Here is a 24,938-nt window from a genome sequence, read left to right on the forward strand (position 1 = left end):
CCTATGGAGCATAGCATCACAACTAGGCAACTCAACATGCTCATCATCATATTTATCATAAATAGGTAAGTCATGACATGAAGAAGTCGCACTAGCATGAAGCATGGGTATAGGTGTGTCAACATCATGCAAGCAATCATTCGTAAAATAGTCCACTAGTTGGACAAGAGAAGCACCATCACCTATGTTACCTTTGGAGCATCGCTCATGTGTTGTAGGTGAGGTGTCGAAGACCAAGTCGTGGTCATCTTCATCTTGATGGAACCATGTGGGGGGTGCATCATCGTCCACCATGGCCATCGTCGTCCATTGGAGGTATGGACTCGTCGAGGATAGGCGTGTCGTCATGTAGGAGACCTAGCACCAAAGAAAACACACTCGGAGTAGAGGTTAAGTTGTTAGAAATCATAGTGGCCTCACGTGCCGTGTCAACTACCTTACTCACTAAGTGTGGTGGCTCACTCACTCCCTCTTGGATGATCTCAAGTGTGGGGCTAGTGGTGGTCACACTCATCCTCTCATAGGAAATGCACTCAATGTTAAAAATGGTGGAGTCACTCATATCACTCATGGTGGGGTGGCTCTCCTCACATGGGAATTGGGGCATCTCTTTATATGTGGGTGTCGGAGAGATGTAGGTGCAAATGTCTCCATGCTCAATCATGTCGTGGTCGTAGCCGTGGATGATGGCCGAAGATGGCACATCATCACTCTCCTCCAAGACCAAAGATAAGGTCTCATGTGCGGTCTCATAGCTTGACTCGGAGTATGAGTCCAATATGGGCGCCGTCTTCATGTTGTTGAAGAGGTTCATGCTCGTCGCCGTGGTCGAAGGGGATGGCCCTAGCTCGACCTTCTTGTCGCCGTCTTGTTGTAGGAGGTCCATATGATGTGGCACCTCATAGCTCGTCTCCATGACCGAAGGGAAATTCCCATGCTCGGCCATCTTCCTTGAGGGGCTTCCGAAGCTGGAAGTGTCGCCCTCGCTCGTAGGTGGTCGCCTCGTTGGTGAAGATGTCGATGTAGGCGAACTCATGGGAAGTAGGCGAAGATGCCGTACGTCCAAAGGCGAAGATGCCTTGATAGCACTTGGCGAAGATGCCAAAGTGGTCGTGGTAGTAGTCGTAGCGCCATCTTGGTGGTGCTCATCTCGCGGTCTTCTCTTATGCTCATGAAGCTTGTCCTTGGCGTGAAGTAGGGCTTGTTCGGACTTGTATGTTTGCGCTTGTTGAGCATCTTCCTATTGATGATGTCCTTGTCGTGCTTGAGCTCATAGTAGATGTCGTTCGTTGTCGTTGTGCACATGATGCTTGGAGGTGTGTTGTCCTTCATGACGATGTTGGTGATGGTCACCATGGAGATGTGGACGTGGATGACTTGCGCTTGTATCTATTTTGCGCTCCGAGGATGATCGACTTGCTCGCCAGCGCCTTGAGGATGATGAAGGCGAAGAAGACTTGTAGTCGGCCACCAAGTCTCGTAGTTGATTCTTTAGCTCGCCCAACTTGGTGTCGATGTAGTCCCTTTTCCTTGCTTCAGATTGGTGTATGTCGATGGCAAGGTTGTCGAGGCGATCTCGCAAGGTAGATTGCGTGCCTTGCATTTGTCGTTGTAGATCGAAGATGGACGCTTTGGTGATGTAGTTGTTCATGCCATCGTTGTTGTTGAAGACCGGAGATGAAATGCCTTGCCTATCCATCACAAGACTCGCGCAAATATGAGTGGAAGAAAGGAATTAGACCAATGTACGTTATCCAATGTTGAGGATGGATCAAAGATCACTCAATAATGTATCAAGGAAATAGCAAAATTGGTACTGGATCTTGTCAATTCTCACACCTACACAAATAAGGCTTATGGTGGAGCTCGGTGAGGATAGTGGCACAAAAATTTGATGCAAAATGTTAGCAAGAGTCAATAATGTTGGAAAAGATTCACAAATTCGCAAGTGAAACAAGTAGACCAATAGCAATATGTGGCACATGGAAACACACACACGGATAGATAAATGGGGTCGTGCAACCAAGGAATGAGCACAAAATGTGGAATCCACGGAAAACACTCGTGTTGCACAACTCAAGAGAGACGCTAGCACGATTGCTCAATAGGCGGATACGACACTTGTGCACAACCTATAAGATGCAAAATGTATGAGCTTTCTATCCCAAGTATGCTATGTGTATGATGTTCCCATTGTTCTTCTCAAGATGATCCAAGATGATTGGATATGACAATCTTATATGCAATGTGGTAAGATGCTATGGCTATTGCTTACAAGCTCTTTGCTCTTTCTCTTTTTTTGATATGGACACTATGCGAAATGCACAAACCAAGATAGCAATTGTGTATATGCGGGAACAATCTTGTGACACAAGAAATGATGTGATACCAATATGATATGGTATGTATGCAATGGGAGGTGTAGATCACTAATGTGCACAAGTAATGTTGCCGGCAATACTCAAATGGCTAGTCTCGATAGGCAAGTGACGCAAAAATGGCTAAGGGTTATCAATGCAATTGCAAGGGGAATGTACAATGGTGTCGTCGAGGTTACCGTCCATGAAGATGGTGAGTGGCGGTGTTCTTGATGTAGATACCAAGATGATGGAGACTCGTCTGTAAGTAGCCGAAACACCTTAGGAAACGGTAAAAAACCGCGAACTCAAAATCTCAAATGTCAAATGGCAGTAGCGGGATGCGGTGGTGGTGTTGCGGAAGCTCAATGGGATTGTAGCAATGCAATGATGGGTTATGTGAGTAGGCAATGCGGAAGTGGAGGGTTATTGGGTTATGTGAGTCGGAGTTGGAAGCACGGTCCCTAAGTAGCCGAAACACCTTAGGAGACACAAGTCGCAACACAAACAAAATTGGGTTAAGTTGGGGTGGCGGAAGAGTATAGTGGTCAAGCCTATGCAGAAGTGGTGGTTGTGGTTGATGAAGAAACAACCGTCCCTAATTATCCGAAACCCCTTAGGAGACTCAAGTCACAACTCAAACAACCAAAAATGCTAAATGGAGCACAATGGGTTAGGTTGCGGAAGGCTATGGTGGATTTTGCGGATGGCATGGTGGAAGGCCTATGCAAAGATGCCAAAATGTCAAAACTTTGATGGAGTAAAACGGAGTTGGAGCCTATCTAGGTGGATGGGGGATGTCAATAGCTACTCAATGAGCTAAAGAACGCGAAAATCGGACTCCAGATGTGGAAGTTATGGCCGAAACGGTGAAGCACTCGCGACTGTCCTGGGGGGTCGTGCGCACGGGGGTAGGAGCCGGTGGGCATGGGGTCCCGTGCGCACGGTACAGGTCCATGGGCACGGGGTGTCCAGAGAGTTTTCAGGGGGCCGTGCACATGGGGTCTGGGGTCCGTGGGCACAGGGTGGGCGGAAATTTTGCGATTTCGTGGCGGAAATTGGAGATTTCTTGGGCATGGATGGTGGAGAAAAGATGTGGGAAAGCTAGATCCACTTGAAACCAAGCAAATCCATGGATCAAATCCAACAAAACATCATCAAAACAAACAAATCACAAAAAAATTTGGGGCTATTTTTGGTGGGGAATTTTCGAATTTAGGACGAAATCAACAAAACTATGCTAGAAAACAAAGAGGGGGGCTCCAATTTCGTGAGAAACCATGGCTCATGATACCAAAATGGTATAGGGTGGAACCCTAAGTGGAGATCTTTCACGAATTGGAGGGGGAATCCCCAAGAACAAGATGAACACAAGAGGGAAAACACTCAATTGACTAGATCCAATCACACATATGCTAGATCCAATCACACAAAGAGAGATACAGTGATTCAAAGACAACAAAGGAAAGATACAAGGTACTAGTTCACCCCAATCCTATGAGGAATGAGGTCTTGGTGATCCTATGATGGGGATCTATCCACTAGGGATCTTCCCATAGGAGGTCTTGATCTATCCACTAGGGATCTTCTCCATAGGAGGTCTTGATCTCCAATGGAGAGGTCTCTCTCTCTCTCTCTCTCAAGAGGAGGAGTGGTACAAGGAGCAAAGCTCACATAGATCATGTCATATCCTTTGCTAACCCTAACAAATGGTCTAGGTACGGAATATATAGGTGGCTGGAGGTGAGGGACGAGGTGGATGAAGAGGAGGACCAAACAACAATCACAGCCGTCCATCCTGTAGGGCCCGTGCGCACGGGGGTCCCGTGGGCACGGTACAGGCTCGTGCGCACGGGGTACTCCGGCGCCAGCTCTCTGTGTAGCCCGTGTGCACGGGGTCTTCAAGGGCCGTGGGCACGGGGTCGCTTGGGAAGTGCAGAGTTGATCTTCGTGCACTCCTTCTTCTTCCTTGTGGCCTTGGGGTCCTTCTCCTTGGCCTCCGGGAAGCTCCCTAGCAGCTTGGCGGCGGTCGCCCTCGTACCTAATGATGCACAACATTCCGTGGTGAGGTAGCGACCAAGTCCCATAGATATTCATGTAAAACTTGAAGAGGAGCGGGTTCACCTTAAGTCCGATAGGTCCACTTGGGGCTTGATGTGCTATGAAGGTGTACATGGAGATGAACGTAGGATGCTCCGCATCATCTCCCCTCCCGTGGGAAAGATCCGACCTCGGATCGTGATCCACATCACCATGGAAACAGTTGTCGTGGACGGACTTGAAGTTGGACATATTTGAAGACATTGTGCAATCCAAGTACTCCAAGGTGTCTCCGAAGTGGTATACATGCAAAAAGAGCAAACACAAGCGACACTCGGAAATACAATGGTTAGCACACACAAGGTGTCCATCAAATAAGTATAAGTCCGTGCGGCAAGATTGTTCGGGACAAAGCGCATGAAGCTTATCAAGATGATGTAAAATGACATGTAAAGCATTCATGGGAGGAAAAGCATTCATTGTGCACACAAATGTGTTGTGAATATGGTCAATGCAACCATGGTGCAAAATGATGTCATAGTTAGACGGTTTATCAATAACATGAATATGGTAATGGATGCTCAATATGAATGAGTTATCATGCAAGTGATGGTAGGCAATATGATCATGATGTATGAATATGACATCAAGAAAGATCACAACAAATTTGCTAAGGAAATGCACAAGCTCATATATCATGGATGACATGGAAATAGGTGCAACAAGGCAATCATAATGTGAGAAAGCTGTGGGGAGATTTCTTGGGCATGGATGGTGGAGAAAAGATGTGGGAAAGCTAGATCCACTTGAAACCAAGAAAATCCATGGATCAAATCCAACAAAACATCATCAAAACCAACAAATCACAAAATAATTTGGGGCTATTTTTGGTGGGGAATTTTCGAATTATGACGAAATCAACAAAACTAGGCTAGAAAACAAAGAGGGGGGCTCCAATTTCGTGAGAAAGCATGGCTCATGATACCAAAATGGTATAGGGTGGAACCCTAAGTGGAGATCTTTCATGAATTGGAGGGGGAATCCCCAAGAACAAGATGAACACAAGTGGGAAAACACTCAATTGACTAGATCCAATCACACATATGCTAGATCCAATCACACAAAGAGAGATACAATGATTCAAAGACAACAAAGGAAAGATACAAGGTACTAGTTCATCCCAATCCTATGAGGAATGAGGTCTTGGTGATCCTACGATGGGGATGTATCCACTAGGGATCTTCTCCATAGGAGGTCTTGATCTATCCACTAGGGATCTTCTCCATAGGAGGTCTTGATCTCCAAAGGAGAGGTCTCTCTCTCTCAAGAGGAGGAGTGGTACAAGGAGCAAAGCTCACATAGATCATGTCATATCCTTTGCTAACCCTAACAAATGGTCTAGGTACGAAATATATAGGTGGATGGAGGTGAGGGACGAGGTGGATGAAGAGGAGGCCCAAACAACAATCACAGCCGTCCATCCTGCAGGGCCCGTGCGCACGGGGTAAGTTGGGCCCGTGCACACGGGGGTCCCATGGGCACGGTACAGGCCCGTGCGCACGGGGTGCTCCGGAGCCAGCTCTCTGTGTAGCCCGTGCGCACGGGGTCTTCGAAGGCCGTGGGCACGGGATCGCCTGGGAAGTGCAGAGTTGATCTTCGTGCACTCCTTCTTCTTCGGCCTTGTGGTCCTTCTCCTTGGCCTCCGGGAAGCTCCCAAGCTGCTTGGCGGCGGTCTCCCTCATACCTAATGATGCACAATGTTCCATGGTGAGGTAGCGACCAAGTCCCATAGATATTCATGTAAATCTTGAAGAGGAGCGGGTTCACCTTAAGTCCGGTAGGTCCACTTGGGGCTTGATGTGCTATGAAGGTGTACATGGAGATGAACGTAGGATGCTCCGCATCAGATCTCTTAGCCATGCGCGGTGCCCCCCTCCACCATAATCCACCTCAGTCATATCGTAGTGGTGCTTAGGCGAAGCCCTGCATCGGTAGCTTCATCAACACTGTCACACGCCGTTGTGCTGACGAAGCTCTTCCTGGAAGCTCTACTGGATTGTGAGTTCGCGGGACGTCACCGAGCTGAACGTGTGCTGAACGCGGAGGTGCTTTACGTTCGGTACTGAGGATCGGTCGATCGTGAAGACGTACGACTACATCAACCGCGTTGTCATAACGCTCCCGCTTACGGTCTACGAGGGTACGTAGACGACACTCTCCCCTCTCGTTGCTATGCATCACCATGATCTTGCGTGTGGCATAGGAAATTTCTTGAAATTACTACGTTCCCCAACATGAAGCTTTTGAGATTTAGGAAAACCGTGATATGAGAGGAATTAAGGAGACACACAAGCTCAAGCTTGGGGATGCCCAAGGAATCCCAAGATAATATTTCAAGAATTCTCAAGCATCTAAGCCTGGGGATGCCCCAGTAGGCATCCCACCTTTCTTCTTCAACAATAATCGGTTAGTATCAGTTGAGCCTAAGTTTTTGCTTCTTCACATGAGTTGTGCTATTGTTAGAATGTCATTTCATTTTTGTTTTGCTTGCTCTTTTAATAAAATACTTAGATCTGAAAGTTTCTAAACAAAATAGAGTCCTCAAATAGTTGCCAGAGAGGCTAAGTAAGCGGCATTCACATCCCGCCAACGAAGCTCTTTTCTATGTCATTTACTCTTGTGCTTCACTTATATCCTATGAGTAAATTGTTGAATAAATTGAATGTCATGAAGTTGAAATCATATCATGCCTATTAGTAGCTTCACATTGGGTTTAGAAAGTGAAACCTTTTGAGGCTTGACAATCACAATATTGGTCATACAAGCAATTCATGAATAATTAGTATAAGGAAGAGAACTACGTCAAAATCTTGTGCTTCACTTATATACAATCACAATATAAATACACTATCATGGAAATCTTTTGTGATTGTGAGCCCCATCAAAATATTATATGTCAAAATTGCTGACGTTGGACAAGGAAGACAACATAATCGTTTATGTTTGTTCATATTCACACAGAAGTTATATTGTCATAGATCCTTCAACATGTGGTGCTTGCCCCCCATCTTTGCTAGCCAAAATTCCGCACCACGTAGAGATACTACTTGTGCGTCCAAAAACCCTTAAACCCAAATCTTATTTTCAAGGGTCCACCATACCTACCTATATGCGGTATTCTTTTGCCGTTCTAAGAAAATTTGCATGTGCCATCTCTAATTTTCAAAATAAATTTCTATTTTGTGTGCTCGTACTCGTGAGGCGGTGAGGGGTGGCCAATATTTTCCATGCTAGATGTGTTATTCTCACGATGAGTGTTTATTCACTTGTCATTGCACGAGAGTGTGGGAAAGGTATTAGGGATGCCCAGTCCCGAAATGAAAAATGAATTTACTTTATGTTGTCAAATAATAAATTCCTTGGAAAGTGTTGGTATGGAGGGCACCGTGGATACGGTTAGCCATGGAAAGTGAAAGTATCATGCAAAAAGGAATAAACTTTATTTTCTGTTTGGGAACCGCCTATGATATATCTAGCATGGAAAGTGTTTGGAGCTTTAAGTAGTTTTCGTTGGTGGGAAAAGTATGCCTCTCAAAATGTTTTTATCTCTCAATTTTCGCTTTGAGCTCTAGCATCTGTACAAATCCCTACTTCCCTCTGCGAAGGGCCTATATTTTACTCTTTAGTATTTACTTTTATGCAAAGAGTCACAATATTCCTCTCTATTCCTTTTTATTTTCTCTTTTGGTAAGCATCATGTGGTGAGGAAAGATCTAGGCACATATGTCCAGTTGAATATGGGTGGCATGAGTTATTATTGTTGACATCACCGTTGAGGTGAATACGTTGGGAGGCAAAACAATAAGCCCCTATCTTTCTATGTGTCCGGTTGAAATGTTTTGCTCATGTGTACAAGGTGAGTGTTAGAAATCATAGAAGACCATATGATGGTTGAGTATGTGGAGCTCTTACTTAAACTCTATTGAATAAGTTGAATTGCAATTGCTTGGTGACTAAGAACATAAATTGTTGAGATTCAAGAGAATTCATTGTTTGAACCTTAGCACGTGAATTGGTTGCCACTATAACATGAGAAGTTCCATAAGAAAGAATTGTTGTTATGATGGTAGGAAAAGTGATTGAAATTATCATTGATCAAACTTGTGCACTTTGCTAGCATTCACACTTCATAAATTATTTCTTTTATCATTTACCTACTCGAGGACGAGTAGGAATTAAGCTTGGGGATGCTGATACGTCTCCAACGTATCTATAATTTATGAAGTATTCATGCCCATATATTATCATTATTGGATGTTTTACAATCACTTTATAGCAACTTTATATCATTTTTTAGGACTAACCTATTGACCCACTACCCAGTGCCAGTTGCTGGTTTTTGCTTGTTTTTTACATCGCAGGAAATCAATATCAAACGGAGTCCAAACACCGCGAAACTTTATGGAGATTTTTTTGGAATAGAAGGAACCCAATGGGCCAGAGCTGCACCTGGGGGGTGCCCCGAGGGGGGCACAACCCACCAGGGTGCGCCAGGGCCCCCTGGCGCGCCCAGGTGGGCTATGCCCACCTCGGTGGCCTCCCACACCCCCTCTTTGCACTATGAAGTCCCAAATAATCCGAAACCCTTTGGGGGTAACCTAGATCAGAAGTTCTCTTCCTCCCGCACCTGCAGGGCTCTGTAGCCACAGAAAACCAATCTAGACTTGTTCTGGCACACTGCCGGAGGGGGAAATCATCTCTGGTGGCCATCTTCATCATCCCGGTGGCCACCACAATGAGGAGGGAGTAGTCCACCCTCGGGGCTGAGGGTTTGTACCAGCAGCTATGTGTTTTATCTCTCTCTCTCCCTCTCGTGATCTATATCATGGGCTTTGTTAATATAGTCATATCATATGATGTTTCTCCCCTCTATACTCTCGTTGTGATGATATGAATCTTTACCCTTTGAAGTTTGGTCATGTCGGATTGAATGTTCAGATTTGAGAAGACATGATATATGTCTTGTAGTATGAATACTTGAGGTGACAATTGGGGTATCTTATTGATTCACTTGATATATGTTATGGCATTCAACTTGCGGATTCCCGCGGTGATATTGGGGTAATCTATGCATAGGGGTTGATGCACGTTTTTCTCCGACGGAAACTTTGCGGTCTCTTTATAGTTCTTTGTGTGGATTGAGTATTATGAATATGAATATGCTTTGATGTTACTCTAGTACGAAGTCTAGGATAGATTGAACGGAAACAATAGCTTGGTGTTATTTTAGTATGAACTCTTGAATAGATTGATCGTAAAGGATAGCTTTGAGGTGGCTTCACACTGTACAGACAATTCCTACCTTTTGTTCTCCGCTAATAGGAACTCAGGAGTGATTCTTTGTTGTACTTTGAGGGATAATCATATGATCCAACTATGTTAGCACTATTGGGAGATTGCACTAGCGAAAGTACGGATCCTAGGCCTTGTTTTTAAGCATTGAAACACCGTTTTGGTGCCTGTTTACTATTCACTACCTTGTTGTTTTTATTTATTAAGATTATAAAAATATATTTCTACCATCCATATTACATTTTTATCACCATCTCTTCGCCGAACTAGTACACCTATACAATTTGCCATTGTATTGGGTGTGTTTGGGACACAAGAGATTTCTTGTATTTGGTTGCAGGGTCGTTTGAGAGAGACCATCTTCATCCTACACCTCTCACGGATTGATAAACCTTAGGTCATCCACTTGAGGTAAAATTGCTACTGTCCTACAAAACTCTGCGCTTGGAGGCCCAACACGTGTCTACAAGAATAAAGTTGCGTAGTAGACATCAGGCATCTTCACATATATCATGAGTAAATTAAGCAGATGGCGTTGCAACGAAGCAAAAGAAATGCAAGACACCTTATGGAAGATATGTGCAACTAATAAAACCTTGCTAAATTAGAACAGGCACCTTATTGGGTGAACAGGATAGGCCATCTGCCTTTCACTCCTTGAGCTCAGAATAGTCATTAGGATCATATTCTGAATAGGAATCTATAGGTCGGGAGCATGTGGGTTTCATTGCATCCACAATGGACCTCAATCCCTTGATGCCAAGTTTTTTACCCATTGAACTGTTCCGCAATATTCTTCTGATGTGCACATTCTTATATTCATTGTGATTACGTACAATATCTGTTAAGCATGAAAACACAAATAGTAGTGAGACTATCTTTGTAATGCAGAGGATATTGTAATATAATAGAGGCTCCTGTAAACCCTTGTGTGCTATCACTGGATTCTGATGAGAGAGCCCATGTGTGCTGTAATATGGTGTGTAGATTAATATAATCTGGCACAACTACACAAAAAATAAGCTCCCTGTTGGGGCCCCCAGATGTAAGGATAGTTGGCAGACAATAGGTTCACAATATACCGTATAGAAAGTTTATTGCCAAACCATGATAACAAGAGCGCATAGCCAGTAGGCAGATCATAGTGTACATAATAGGGGCACACCATAACCACCATAAATAAACTGGGAAAGTGGAACTGGCTGCAAAACATAGGGTTTTGCCGCTACTAATATGCAGCCTATCGATCACCTACAGGCCAGCTCTATTCATTTGAAGGCGCACAACTGTTACTATCAGTTTACTCTATCAAAGACCACGCGGCTCCCACCATTTCTAGGGTATTATGGCGGACCAATTCGAAGTGCGAAATCATTTAGCAGAACCGGCCCAATAGAGGTGTCGGCTACAGATGCCCCTGCTCCCCTTCCTGACAAGGAACATACTGTGCTTACTAAAGAAGAACAGAAGAGGAACATGTTAAAGAACATAAGAGGAAGCATATTCTGCATGTCTGTATGCAAGTCGCGTGACTTTTGTCATTTGGGTCAGTCGACCATTTCAGGCAGTTGGATGAAGATCCTACGTATCCTAACCATTCTTCTTCCTTGTCTCCGATTCTTCCCATACAGAACACCACACGGGCCGCTGGCCGAACCACCGGCCCGACCCCCCCGCCCTCCCCTAAACCGCCCCACCGCCTGTGTACCTCCGCCACCCCACCCCCACCCCTACCCCCACCCGCGTCGAGTTTTCTTTGTTCGGCGAGGCCCCACCACCGACCCCACAACCACCGTCCCCACCCAAGCCCCTTCCTTCGCACCGGCAAACTCCGGCGAGCTCTCAAAAATCGACTGACCCAATTTTGAAATTTAGTGTACTGTCATTTAACTAGTGTGGAATATAAAAGGGGAAAACCATAAGCATTGCTAGTATAGTGTTGAGCGTGCCATGGCGGATCTGAAGGTGCAAACCGGACAAAGGCAACTTCGCAACCAATGTTTGCTTTCAACTAAAAATTAAGTGATGGACAAGAAATCAGAGTAAAGCAGTGGTGATCTATTTTCTTGCTACGATAAATAAGTTGAGCATATACGAAAGAGTACCGCCTTTGGTGCGGTGCCGTATATGCATTTGCTGAGAATTTGACAGTGCTGCAGTAGTGATGTGTAACACCCCAGATGTAATTTACCTTATCTGTACTCCAACTCTTGCCGTTTCCGGCGCTAAGTTATTTTATTTCATCGGTGTCGGGTTTTTGTCTCCGTGTGTTGTTGCCTTTGTCATGCATCTCATATCATGTCATCATGTGCATTGCATTTGCATACGTGTTCGTCTCATGCATCCGAGCTTTTTCCCCGCTGTCCGTTTTGCATTACGGCGCTCCTATGTCCTCCGGCGGTCCATTCTACCTCTTTTTGTGTGTGGGGGTTAAACATTTCCAGATTGGAACTAGACTTTCCGAGCGGCCTTGGTTTACTACCGGTAGACTGCCTGTCAAGTTTCGTACCATTTGGACTTCGTTTGATACTCCAACGGTTAACCGAGGGACCGAGAAGGCCTCGTTTGTGTTGCAGCCCAACACCCTTCCAATTTGGCCCAAAACCCACCAAAAACCCCTTCATCGTCTAGAGCATTCGATCATGATCGCGTGGCCAAAAACCGCACTCCATTTGGAGCCTCCTAGCTCCTTCTATGTATAAATAGGACTCCCCCTCCGAAATTTCGGGTAAAATCCACCCTAACCCTAGCCTCTTCCTCCTCCCGCCGCCGGACGCGTCCGGATCGGACCTGACACGTCCGCCCGCCGCCGCCCGACCTACCGCAAGCCGCCATGTGGCGCCTCCACGCCCCACATCGACAAAGCCCGCCGGGCCCAACCGCGGCCCCCGCGGACGGCTCCGGCCCGCCGCCTGCCCGGCTTGCCTGCGTCCTCACGCCGGCGTCGACCTCGCCGCCCCGCCGCTCCGCCGCCGCACGCCTCCAGTCGCCATCGCCGGAGTCAGCCGCCGCTCCGCCTCGTCCTCGCCGCCCGCTGACGCCGGCGAGCTCTGCCTCGCCGCCGCACCTTACCGGCCCCGGATCCGGTCGGCGTCGACCTCTCCGGCGCCCCCTCGACCTCCTTGCCGCCTCTACTTCTCGCCGGAGCCCTGCAACCTCGCCGGAGTTCTCGGGCGACGCGCGAAGCTACAGTAACCGCCCGGATCTAGATCTGGTCAACTCCCCTCGGTTGACTTCTTCAATGAACCCTATTTTTTTTGCAAATTTGGCATGCTATAACTCTGCACCCGTAGCTCCGATTTGTGCGTGTAGCATATCAAAATGTTCGCCTCGACGAGTTCATAATTTCATCTCATTGCATCATTTTCATTTGAGCTCATCTTGATGCCCGAAATGCTGTTGGAAGAGGGCTATGTGATGAATTTGTCAGATCTGTTTCATCAAATAGCTATTTGTCATTTTGCCATGTTTAACGTGTGTATGCTATGATCCTGAGCTCTACATGTGTTTTGTTATATGCCATGCCATATTTACAGAGGTGCTTGCCATGTATTTTTGTGATATTTGTGGTGACTAGCAGAAGCTTGCAACGTAGCGTAATCGGTAATGCTGATTTCAGGGACTTAGAATTTCACTAAGTCCTTGTCCTGATTTTGTTGTTATGCCATATGTTCATGTTGTTCCCTAGTGATCCGTGCCTCTTTTGAGGTTGATCAGTAAAGATGATTTGTTAAAATTGTGGTGCTGCATCCAGCCATGTCTTTTTTTGCATTTATGGAGCACCCTAGCTTGAGTCAATCGAGCTCTACTTTTGCTATAAAGTGAATCCTGGCAGATTGTTGACATGTTTAGCGATTTTGCCGAGGATGTTGCTATTGATCCGTGCATGCTATGTTATTGTTCTTGCCATGTCTAGCTCCTATGACATGTCTTCTTGATGGGTGTATTCTTAGTTTGTCATGCCATGCTCTGTAGTGAGTGCATCGAGCTCGTAAACATGCCTACTCGTTAACTGTTTTGCATGCTCCAGTTTCTCACTAAATCTGAATCTGTTTATGTTTTTGCCATGTTCACATGCTTGCCATTGTATTTTCTGATCCCTTTTGGCTCAAGGTCACTAAGGGACTTTTGTTAAGTACTTTGAGTAGCTTGATGCCATTCCTTGCTTTGCCATGTTAAGTTCCTGTAGCATGTAGTTTTCATGCTCTAAAGTGTGCTTCCTGATGATAAATTCCAGACTTGTGTTAATTTCACTAAGTCTGAAACCTGTTATCATTTGCACTTTTTCCATGCTTGTTTGAACCTGTTAATGGATGAATTAGCCGTAGCTCAGTGTTCATCTTTTGTCAAGCATCATGAGTGGATCCCTGCCATGTATTTTGTTGTCATGTTTGAGTCTTGTAGAATATTTACCTTGATGCATTTAGTTGGTCACTTGCTGATTATCGCAGACCGGTGCCATATTTGTTTTGCTTGCCATTTCCAAACCGTGCATCCGATTCCGGTGATCTTTATATCGATTTCAACCGAAATCACCTCAACTTTCCAGTGGCACTCTTGGATTTCCAATTTGAGGCCAGGTTCAATCATTCCTTGTCAAATCTTGCATATGCATCACATACCGCATCCCGCATATCATACCATGTTTGCATCATGTTGTTTGAGCATTGCACGTGGTTGATTGTGTTCCGTTTGCTTGTTGTTCTTGTTTGGGTAGAGCCGGGAGACGAGTTCGTGAACGAGGAGCCCGTTGAGTTCGCTTACAAGGATCCAGTCAACTCTGACAACTTTGCAGGCAAGATGATCATACCCTCGAAATCACTTCTATCTTTGCTTGCTAGATGCTCGCTCTTTTGCTATGCCTATGCTACGATACCTACCACTTGCTTATCATGCCTCCCAAATTGCCATGTCAAACCTCTAACCCACCATGTCCTAGCAAACCGTTGATTGGCTATGTTACCGCTTTGCTCAGCCCCTCTTATAGCGTTGCTAGTTGCAGGTGAAGATTGGAGATCGTTCCTTGTTGGAACATTGTTTATTGTTGGGATATCACCATATTATCTTGTTATCTTAATGCATCTATATACTTGGTAAAGGGTGGAAGGCTCGGCCTTTTGCCTAGTGTTTTGTTCCACTCTTGCCGCCCTAGTTTCCGTCATATCGGTGTTATGTTCCCGGATTTTGCGTTCCTTACGCGGTTGGGTTATAATGGGAACCCCTTGACAGTTCGCCTTGAATAAAACTCCTCCAGCAATGCCCAACCTTGGTTTTACCATTTGCCACCTAGCCTCTTTTTCCCTTGGGTTTCCGGAGCCCAAGGGTCATCTTTATTTAAACCCCCCGGGCCAGTGCTCCTCTGAGTGTTGGTCCAAACTAGAGCCCTGTGCAGCGCCCCCTCGGGGAAACTCAAGGTTTGGTTTTAGTTGTATGGAGCGCTCATCTGAGTCTGCCCTGAGAACGAGATATGTGCAACTCCTATCAGGATTTATCGGCACATTCGGGCGGTGTTGCTGGACTTGTTTTACCATTGTCGAGGATGTCTTGTAACCGGGATGCCGAGTCTGATCGGAAATGTCTCAGGAGAAGGAATATCCTTCATTGACCGTGAGAGCTTGTGATGGGCTAAGTTGGGACTCACCTGCAGGGATTTGAACTTTCAAAAGCCGTGCCCGCGATTATGGGCAGATGGTAATTTGTTAATGTCCGGTTGTAGATAACTTGAAACTTAACTTAATTAAAATGAATCAACCGCGTGTGTAACCATGATGGTCTCTTCTCGGCGGAGTCCGGGAAGTGAACACGGTGTTGGAGTAATGCTTGACGTAGGTTGTTCTAGGATCACTTCTTGATCATAGTTGTTTGACCGTGCTTTGCCTTCTCTTCTCGCTCTCTTTTGCGAATAGGTTAGCCACCATATATGCTAGTCGCTTGCTGCAGCTCCACATCATACCTTGCCTTACCTATAAGCTTAAATAGTCTTGATCGCGAGGGTGTGAGATTGCTGAGTCCCCGTGACTCACAGTTTACTTCCAAAACCAGATGCAGGGACCGATGATACGGTTCCAGACGATGCGCTTGAGCTCAAGTGGGAGTTCGATGAAGACTATCGTCGTTACTATGTGTCTTTCCCAGATGATCAGTAGTGGTGCCCAGTTGGGGCGATCGGGGACTTTGTCGCATGTGGGGGTTGATCTTTATTTTGGTACCGTAGTCGGACCATGAGTGTATTGGATGATTGTAATGTTATTCATGTATTTGTGTGACGTGGCGAGTGTAAGCCAACTATGTACCTTTTCCCCTTTTATCTATTTACATGGGTTGTTGTGAAGATTACCTTACTTGCGACATTGCTTTCAATGCGGTTATGCCTCTAAGTCGTGCTTCGACACGTAGGAGATATAGCCGCATCGAGGGCGTTACAAGTTGGTAATCAGAGCCTTCCCCGACCTTAGGAGCCCCCTGCTTGATCGAATCGTTGGCGTTGTTGAGTCTAGAAAAATGTTTTGTGTCATTTAGGAATTATATATATCGGAGAGTTAGGAATTCTTTTTACTCCCCAGTCCCTTCATCGCTCTGGTAAGGCATCCTGACGTAGAGTTTTGACTCTTCTCTTCTCAAATTTCACTAAAAAAATTTAGGATCACGCGGGTATCTTGGAATCGTTCCGATCGATTTGTGACGAGAACATTGTTCTTGGTGCCTCCTGTCATTTAGGGGTTGTGGCAGTGTCCCGGGGAGTTGAGCTCCGAGGTGTTGTCGTCACAATTTTATCGTTGAGATTCTGGAATACCTGAGTTTCGCCGACATCGAAAATCTCTTTTATGCAGTTGTTGGTGTGATAACCTCGACGCCACCCAGTACTGGGGCGGGAGTTCGGGAGTATTGCCATAACTCGTATAACGGATGCTTTTCGAAGGTTGAGGTAAATGATTTCCGAAGGTTTCTCGGTTATGTGTTGAAGGATGGATACAGCTGGATGTAGGATTTGCTAGATTTGGGTGAGATATTATGCTTCCCCTGTATCCCCAACACCTGATTGCATAACCGAAAAGGTTCGGGAGTTTCATAGGTGGGAATTCTTGTATCTCTAGTTCTTCTTCCGCGGATATTTGGTTTGGGATTGGGTAATCCTCACCAAGTATTCGTTCTTGTTCCGTACCTTGTTGTTTTTCTTCTACCTCAATTCTAAGTGGCTTCTCAATTTATGGATATGTGACCATTTCAATTGGAATGCATTCGTTCATTTTGTTCGGATGTGAAGACTATATGTTGCAATTTCAACCCGTTTGATTCAGCTTCAATATTTGTCTGTCAATGTGCTAACGGATGTCAACCTCTTCAGGATGGCTCCTCCAACGCGCACGACTCCGAATCCTGATCCGCCACCACCACCTCCACCTCCGGAGGCATGGCAAGCTGTGATGGCCGCTACCAATGCAAACACGCAGCTGATCATGCAACTTCTTCAAGAGCGCAACCAAGGGAACCAGGGCCATGGCAACAATCAGAATCAGTTTGCTACACTCAACCAGTTCCTTGCTAACCAGCCAAAGACCTTCAGCAATTGTGTTGAGGCAACAGACGCTGATGATTGGCTCGTGGACATATGCAAGCATTTCGAGTGCAGTAACGTCAGGCCTGAGGACTTTGTCAAGTTCGCCTCCTTCCAACTCAAAGACCAAGCTGCATAATGGTTTCAGCAGTACAAAGATTCCAGAGGAGGCCGTGTGATTACCTGGGATGAATTCTGTCAAGACTTCAAAGCTCATCATATTCCTCAGAGTGTGGTTGAGAGCAAGCGTGAGGAATTCCGCAACCTGAAGCAAGGCACTATGTCTGTTTACGAGTACAACAAAATGTTTCAGAAGCTCGCCCGTTTTGCTAAGCAAGACGTCCCTGACGAGAAGAGCATGATATACCAGTTCAGGGGTGGTCTCAGAGAATAAATCCAGCTAGCTCTCGTCCTCTTTGAGCCCAAGAGGTACGATGAGTTTTACAACATGGCAATGAAGCAAGAGACTGCTCAACTGAAGTGCGATGCTTCCAAGAAGCGAGTCAGAGATGCAACTCCTTCTTCCTCAACTCAAGTGGCTAAGCAGCAAAAGTATTGGCTTCCTCCTCCTCCGTTCCGTCAGCCTTATCAGCAGAAGAGCAAAGGTGGCAGTGGATCTTCCCACCCACCCAACCCTGGCTTTCAGAACAAGACTTCGTCTCAAGCTCCAAGATCAAGTGCTCCGTATCACCGTCCGCTCTCGGAGGTCACGTGCAACAAGTGCCAATAGAAGGGTCACTATGCCAACAAATGCTTCAATCAGAGGCGTCTCCCTCCTCCTCCTCCTGTGAGATCGGCAAGTACAGCTGTGGTCAAGCATAACCCCAAGCATGCCAAGGTCAGCATGGTGAATGCAGCTCAGGCAGAGGACTCGTCAGATGTCATCATGGGTAACCTTCCTGTTAACGATGTTCCTGCAAAAGTACTTTTTGACACTGGTGCATCGCATTGCTTCATTTCTAAACCTTTTGCATCAAAGTATGAGTGCGATTATCAGCATTTGCAAAGACCTTTGCAAATCGTGTCCCCGGGCAAGCAAATGACAGCTAATATCTGCGTCCCGGATGTTACTATCACGTTGGGTGACTACAAATTTCTAGCTTCTCCTATTGTTCTGGGTGACTCGGATATTGATCTTATTCTCAGAATGGATTGGCTTTCTAAGCATAAGGCCCATCTTGATTGTGCTGCCAGGTAGATTCAATTGACTCATTCGTCTGAGGATGTAATTGTCTTTGCCGCTCGTGATGATACCATCCGTCTGTTTTCTCTCAATGAGAAGGGTGAACTGGATGCCATCTCTCAAATTCCAGTCATTTGCGAATATCAAGACCTCTTTCCAGAAGAGCTTCCAGGAATGCCTCAGCACCGGCCAGTTGAATTCGTCATCGATCTTGAGCCTGGCACGGAACCTGTTTGCAAACGTCCTTACAAGCTTGGACCTGAAGAGTTGAAGGAGCTGAAGAAGCAACTCGATGATCAAGAGCGAATGGGTCTCATCCGACCTAGTTCTTCTCCGTGGGGTTGTGGAGTTCTTTTTGTGAAGAAGAAGGATGGAACGGACCGACTTTTTGTTGACTACCGTCCATTGAACAAGAAGACTATAAAGAACAAGTACCCACTTCCCAACATCAACGAGCTGTTTGAACAACTCAAAGGTGCTCAAGTATTCTCCAAGCTTGATCTCCGTATGGGCTATCACCAGATTCGAATTCGTGAGCAAGATATCCCCAAGACAGCTTTCAGAACAAGCTATGGTTCATATGAATACACTGTCATGTCTTTTGGCCTCGTCAACGCTCCTCCGACTTTCTCTCGCATGATGAACTTCATCTTCAACCCCTACACAAATGACTTCGTCTTGGTCTACCTCGATGACATTTTGGTCTTTTCCAAGAACAAGGAAGATCATGCCAAGCACTTGCGTTTGGTGCTCGATAAGCTCAGAGAACATCAGTTCTACGCCAAGTTTTCAAAGTGCGAGTTTTGGCTCGATGAGGTTCTCTATCTTGGGCATATCATCTCTGCCAAGGGCATAGCGGTGAATCCTGAGAAGGTGTCTGCAATTGTGAATTGGGAACCACCTCAGAACGTGAAGCAACTCCGCAGCTTCCTTGGTCTCGCAAGCTATTGTCGAAGGTTCGTTGAGAACTTTTCAAAGATCGCGAAGCCTCTTTCAAACCTTCTCCAGAAGCACGTCAAGTACGTTTGGTCTCCTGAATGTGACATCGCTTTCAACACCCTGAAAGAGAAATTAGTCACTGCTCCAGTTCTGACTCCTCCTGATGAATCCAAACCGTTCGAGGTCTTCTGTGATGCCTCTCTTCAAGGTCTTGGTGCAGTGTTGATGCAAGAGAAGAAAGTTGTGGCTTATACCTCTCGCCAGTTGAAGCCCAACGAGAAGAACTACCCCACTCATGACCTCGAGTTGGCGGCAGTTGTGCATGCTCTTTTGACTTGGAGACATCTCTTATTGGGAAGAAAAGTGGACATCTTCACTGACCACAAGAGTCTCAAGTACATCTTCACTCAGCCTAATCTCAACCTCAGGCAGACTCGTTGGGTCGAAATGATTCAAGAGTATAATCCGAGTATCGAATATACTCCAGGCAAGGCCAATGTAATTGCTGACGCATTGAGCAGGAAGGCTTACTGCAACAGTTTGATTCTCAAGCCTTACCAACCCGAGCTTTGTGAAGCTTTCCGCAAACTCAATCTGCAAGTTGTTCCTCAAGGTTTCCTCGCCAACCTTCAAGTCTCTCCTACTTTGGAAGATCAGATTCGCGAGGCTCAACTTCTTGATGCTATGGTGAAGAAGGTGAAGATTGGGATTGCCAAGAGTCAATCCAAGTACAAGTGCTATCGCCTTGATGACAAGGATACTCTCTTCTTCGAGGATCGCATTGTTGTGCCTAAAGGTGACCTTCGTAAAGTCATTATGAACGAGGCTCACAATTCACTCCTCTCTATCCACCCTGGAGTACAAAGATGTACCAGGACCTCAAGCAGGCGTATTGGTGGACTCGAATGAAGCGCGAGATTGCTCAGTTCGTGAATGAATGTGATGTCTGCAGAAGAGTGAAGGCAGAACACCAACGACCAGCTGGTCTCCTCCAACCTCTTGCCATTCCAGAATGGAAGTTTGACCACATTGAGATGGACTTCGTGACTGGGATTTCCAAAGTCCAAGCGTGGCAATGATGTTATATTCATTGTCATCGACAAACTCACTAAAGTGGCTCACTTTCTGCCTATCAAAGAGTCTATCACAGCAGCTCAATTGGCAGAGCTTTATACCTCTCGGATTGTCTCTCTACACGGCATTCCGCAGTTGATTTCTTCAGATCGTGGCAGCATCTTCACCTCGAAGTTTTGGGATTCTTTTCAGAAGGCCATGGGCACCAACATCCGTTTCAGCACAACTTTTCATCCTCAAACTAGCGGCCAAGTCGAGCGTGTCAATCAGATTCTTGAAGATATGCTCAGGGCTTGCGTTATCTCTTTCGGTATGAAGTGGGAAGATTGTCTTCCATATGCCGAGTTCTCCTACAACAACAGCTTCCAAGCGAGTTCGGGCAAGGCCCCATTTGAAATTCTCTATGGCAGGAAGTGTCGTACTCCTCTTAACTGGTCAGAGACCGGTGAACGTCAACTTCTTGGAAATGACTTGATCACAGAGGCAGAAGAGATGTGCAAAGTCATTCGTGATAACCTCAAAGCAGCGCAATCGCGCCAGAAGAGCTACTATGATAGTAAGCATCGTGATTTGGCTTTCGAGATCGGAGACCATGTTTACCTCCGCGTCTCTCCAATGAAAGGTACTCGTCGCTTCGGTATCAAAGGGAAGCTTGCCCCTAGATACGTGAGTCCTTTCAAGATCGTCAGCAAGAGAGGTGATCTCGCCTATCAACTCGAGCTTCCCTCCAACTTTGCAAACGTGCACGACGTGTTCCATGTCTCTCAGCTCCGCAAGTGCTTCAAGGCTCCTGACCGCACCGTCAACTTCGAAGACATTGATCTCCAAGAAGACCTTTCTTATCATGAGCACCCAGTTGCTATTCTTGAAGAAACTGAGCGCAAGACTCGCAATAAGTCAATCAAATTCCTCAAAGTCAAGTGGTCACACCATTCCGACCGTGAAGCCACCTGGGAACGCGAGGATCACCTCCGTTCTGAGTACCCGGCGTTTTTCCAGTCCTAGATCTCGGGATGAGATCCTTTCGTAGTGGTGGAGTGTTGTTACACCCCGGATGTAATTTACCTTATCTGTACTCCAACTCTTGCCGTTTTCCGGCGCTAAGTTATTTTATTTCATCGGTGTCGGGTTTTTGTCTCCGTGTGTTGTTGCCTTTGTCATGCATCTCATATCATGTCATCATGTGCATTGCATTTGCATACGTGTTCGTCTCATGCATCCGAGCTTTTTCCCCGTTGTCCGTTTTGCATTCCGGCGCTCCTATATCCTCCATGCGGTCCTTTCTACCTCTTTTCATGTGTGGGGGTTAAACATTTCCGGATTGGACCGAGACTTTCCAAGCGGCCTTGGTTTACTACCGGTAGACCGCCTGTCAAGTTTTGTACCATTTGGACTTCGTTTGGTACTCCAACGGTTAACCGAGGGACCGAGAAGGCCTTGTTTGTGTTGCAGCCCAACACCCTTCCAATTTGGCCCAAAACCCAGCAAAAACCCCTCCATCATCTAGAGCGTTCGATCACGATCATGTGGCCGAAAACCGCACTCCATTTGGAGCCTCCTAGCTCCTTCTATGTATAAAGAGGACTCCCCCTCCGAAATTTCGGGCAAAATCCACCCTAACCCTAGCCTCTTCCTCCTCCCGCCGCCGGACGCGTCTAGATCGGACCAGACACGTCCGCCCACCGCCGCCTGACCTACCGCAAGCCGCCACATGGCGCCTCCGTGCCCCACATCGACGAAGCCCGCCGGGCCCAACCGCGTCCCCCGCGGCCCACTGCGCCCCGCCGCCTGCCCGGCTTGCCCGCGCCGCCCGCCTCCTTGCGTCGGCGTCGACCTCGCCGCCCCTCCGCCGCACGCCTCCAGTCGCCATCGCCGGAGTCAGCCACCTCTCCGCCTCGTCCTTGCCGCCCACTGATGCCGGCGAGCTCTGCCTCGCCGCCGCACCTTACCGGCCCCGGATCCGGTCGGCGTCGACCTCTATGGCGCCCCCTCGACCTCCTCGTCGCCTCTACTTCTCGCCGGAGCCCTGCAACCTCGCCGGAGTTCTCGGGTAACACGCGAAGCTACAGTAACCGCCCAGATCCAGATTTGGTCAACTCCCCTCGGTTGACTTCTTCCCCGAACCCTAGTTTTTTTGCAAACTTTGGCATGCTACAACTCTGCATCCGTAGCTCCGATTTATGCATGCAGCATATCAAAATGTTCGTCTCGATAAGTACATAATTTCATCTCATTGCATTATTTTCATTTGAGCTAATCTTGGTGCCCGAAATGCTGTTGGAAGAGGGCTATGTGATGAATTTGTCAGATCTGTTTCATCAAATAGCTATTTGTCATTTTTGCCATGTTTAATGTGTGCATGCTATGATCCTAAGCTCTACATGTGTTTTGTTATATGCCATGCCATCTTTACAGAGGTGCTTGCCATGTATTTTTGTGATATTTGTGGTGACTAGCACAAGCTTGCAACGTAGTGTAATCGGTAATGCTGATTTCAGGGACTTAGAATTTCACTAAGTCCTTGTCCTGATTTTGTTGTTATGCCATATGTTCATGTTGTTCCCTAGTGATCGGTGCCTCTTTTGAGGATGATCAGTAAGGATGATTTGTTAAAATTGTGGTGCTGCATCCATCCATGTATTTTTTTTCATTTATGGAGCACCCTAGCTTGAGTCAATCGAGCTCTACTTTTGCTATAACGTGAATCCTAGCAGATTGTTGACATGTTTAGCGATTTTGCCGAGGATGTTGCTATTGATCCGTGCATGCTGTGTTATTGTTCTTGCCATGTCTAGCTCCTATGACATTTCTTCTTGATGGGTGTATTCTTAGTTTGTCATGCCCTGCTCTGTAGTGAGTTCATCGAGCTCGTAAACATGCCTACTCGTTAACTGTTTTGCATGCTCCAGTTTTTCACTAAGTCTGAATCTGTTTATGTTTTTGCCATGTTCACATGCTTGCCATTGTATTTTCTGATCCCTTTTGGCTCAAGGTCACTAAGGGACTTTTGTTAAGTGCTTTGAGTAGCTTGATGCCATGCATTGCTTTGCCATGTTAAGTTCCTGTAGCATGTAGGTTTCATGCTCTAAAGTGTGCTTCCTGATGATAAATTCCAGACTTGTGTTAATTTCACTAAGTCTGAAACCGGTTATCGTTTGCACTTTTGCCATGCTTGTTTGAACCTGTTAATGGATGAATTAGCCATAGCTCAGTGTTCATCTTTTGTTAAGATTCATGAGTGGATCCTTGCCATGTATTTTGTTGTCATGTTTGAGTGCTGTAGCATATTTATATTGATGCATTTAGTTGGTCACTTGCGGATTATCGCAGACCGGTGCCATATTTGTTTTGCTTGCCATTTCCAAACCGTGCATCCGATTCCGGTGATCTTTATATTGATTTCAACCGAAATCACCTCACCTTTCCAGTGGACCTCTTGGATTTCCAAGTTGAGGCCAGGTTCAATCATTCCTTGTCAAATCTTGCATATGCATCACATATCGCATCCCGCATATCATACCATGTTTGCATCATGTTGTTTGAGCATTGCACGTGGTTGATTGTGTTCCGTTTGCTTGTTGTTCTTGTTTAGGTAGAGCCGGGAGACGAGTTCGTGAACGAGGAGCCCATTGAGTTCGCTTACGAGGATCAAGTCAACTCTGACAACTTTGCAGGCAAGATGATCATACCCTCGAAATCACTTCTATCTTTGCTTGCTAGATGCTCACTCTTTTGCTATGCCTATGCTACGATACCTACCACTTTCTTATCATGCCTCCAAAATTGCCATGTCAAACCTCTAACCCTCCATGTCCTAGCAAACCGTTGATTGGCTATGTTACTGCTTTGCTCAGCCCCTCTTATAGCGTTGCTAGTTGCAGGTGAAGATTGGAGATTGTTCCTTGTTCGAACATTGTTTATTGTTGGGGTATCACCATATTATCTTGTTTATCTTAATGCATCTATATACTTGGTAAAGGGTGGAAGGCTCGGCCTTTTACCTAGTGTTTTGTTCCACTCTTGCCGCCCTAGTTTGCATCATATCGGTGTTATGTTCCCGGATTTTGCGTTCCTTACGTGGTTGGGTTATAATGGGAACCCCTTGACAGTCCGCCTTGAATAAAACTCCTCCAGCAATGCCCTACCTTGGTTTTACCATTTGCCACCTAGCCTCTTTTTCCCTTGGGTCTCCGGAGCCCAAGGGTCATCTTTATTTAAACCCCCCAGGCCAGTGCTCCTCAGAGGGGTTGTCCAAACTAGAGCCCTGTGTAGCACCCCCTCGGGGAAACTCGAGGTTTGGTTTTAGTTGTATGAAGTGCTCATCTGAGTGTGCCCTGAGAACGAGATATGTGCAGCTCCTATCGGGATTTGTTGGCACATTCGGGTGGTGTTGCTGGACTTGTTTTACCATTGTCGAGGATGTATTGTAACCGGGATG

Source organism: Triticum aestivum, chromosome 5A, assembly GCF_018294505.1.
Source record: "Triticum aestivum cultivar Chinese Spring chromosome 5A, IWGSC CS RefSeq v2.1, whole genome shotgun sequence".
NCBI classification, from domain to species: Eukaryota; Viridiplantae; Streptophyta; class Magnoliopsida; order Poales; family Poaceae; genus Triticum; species Triticum aestivum.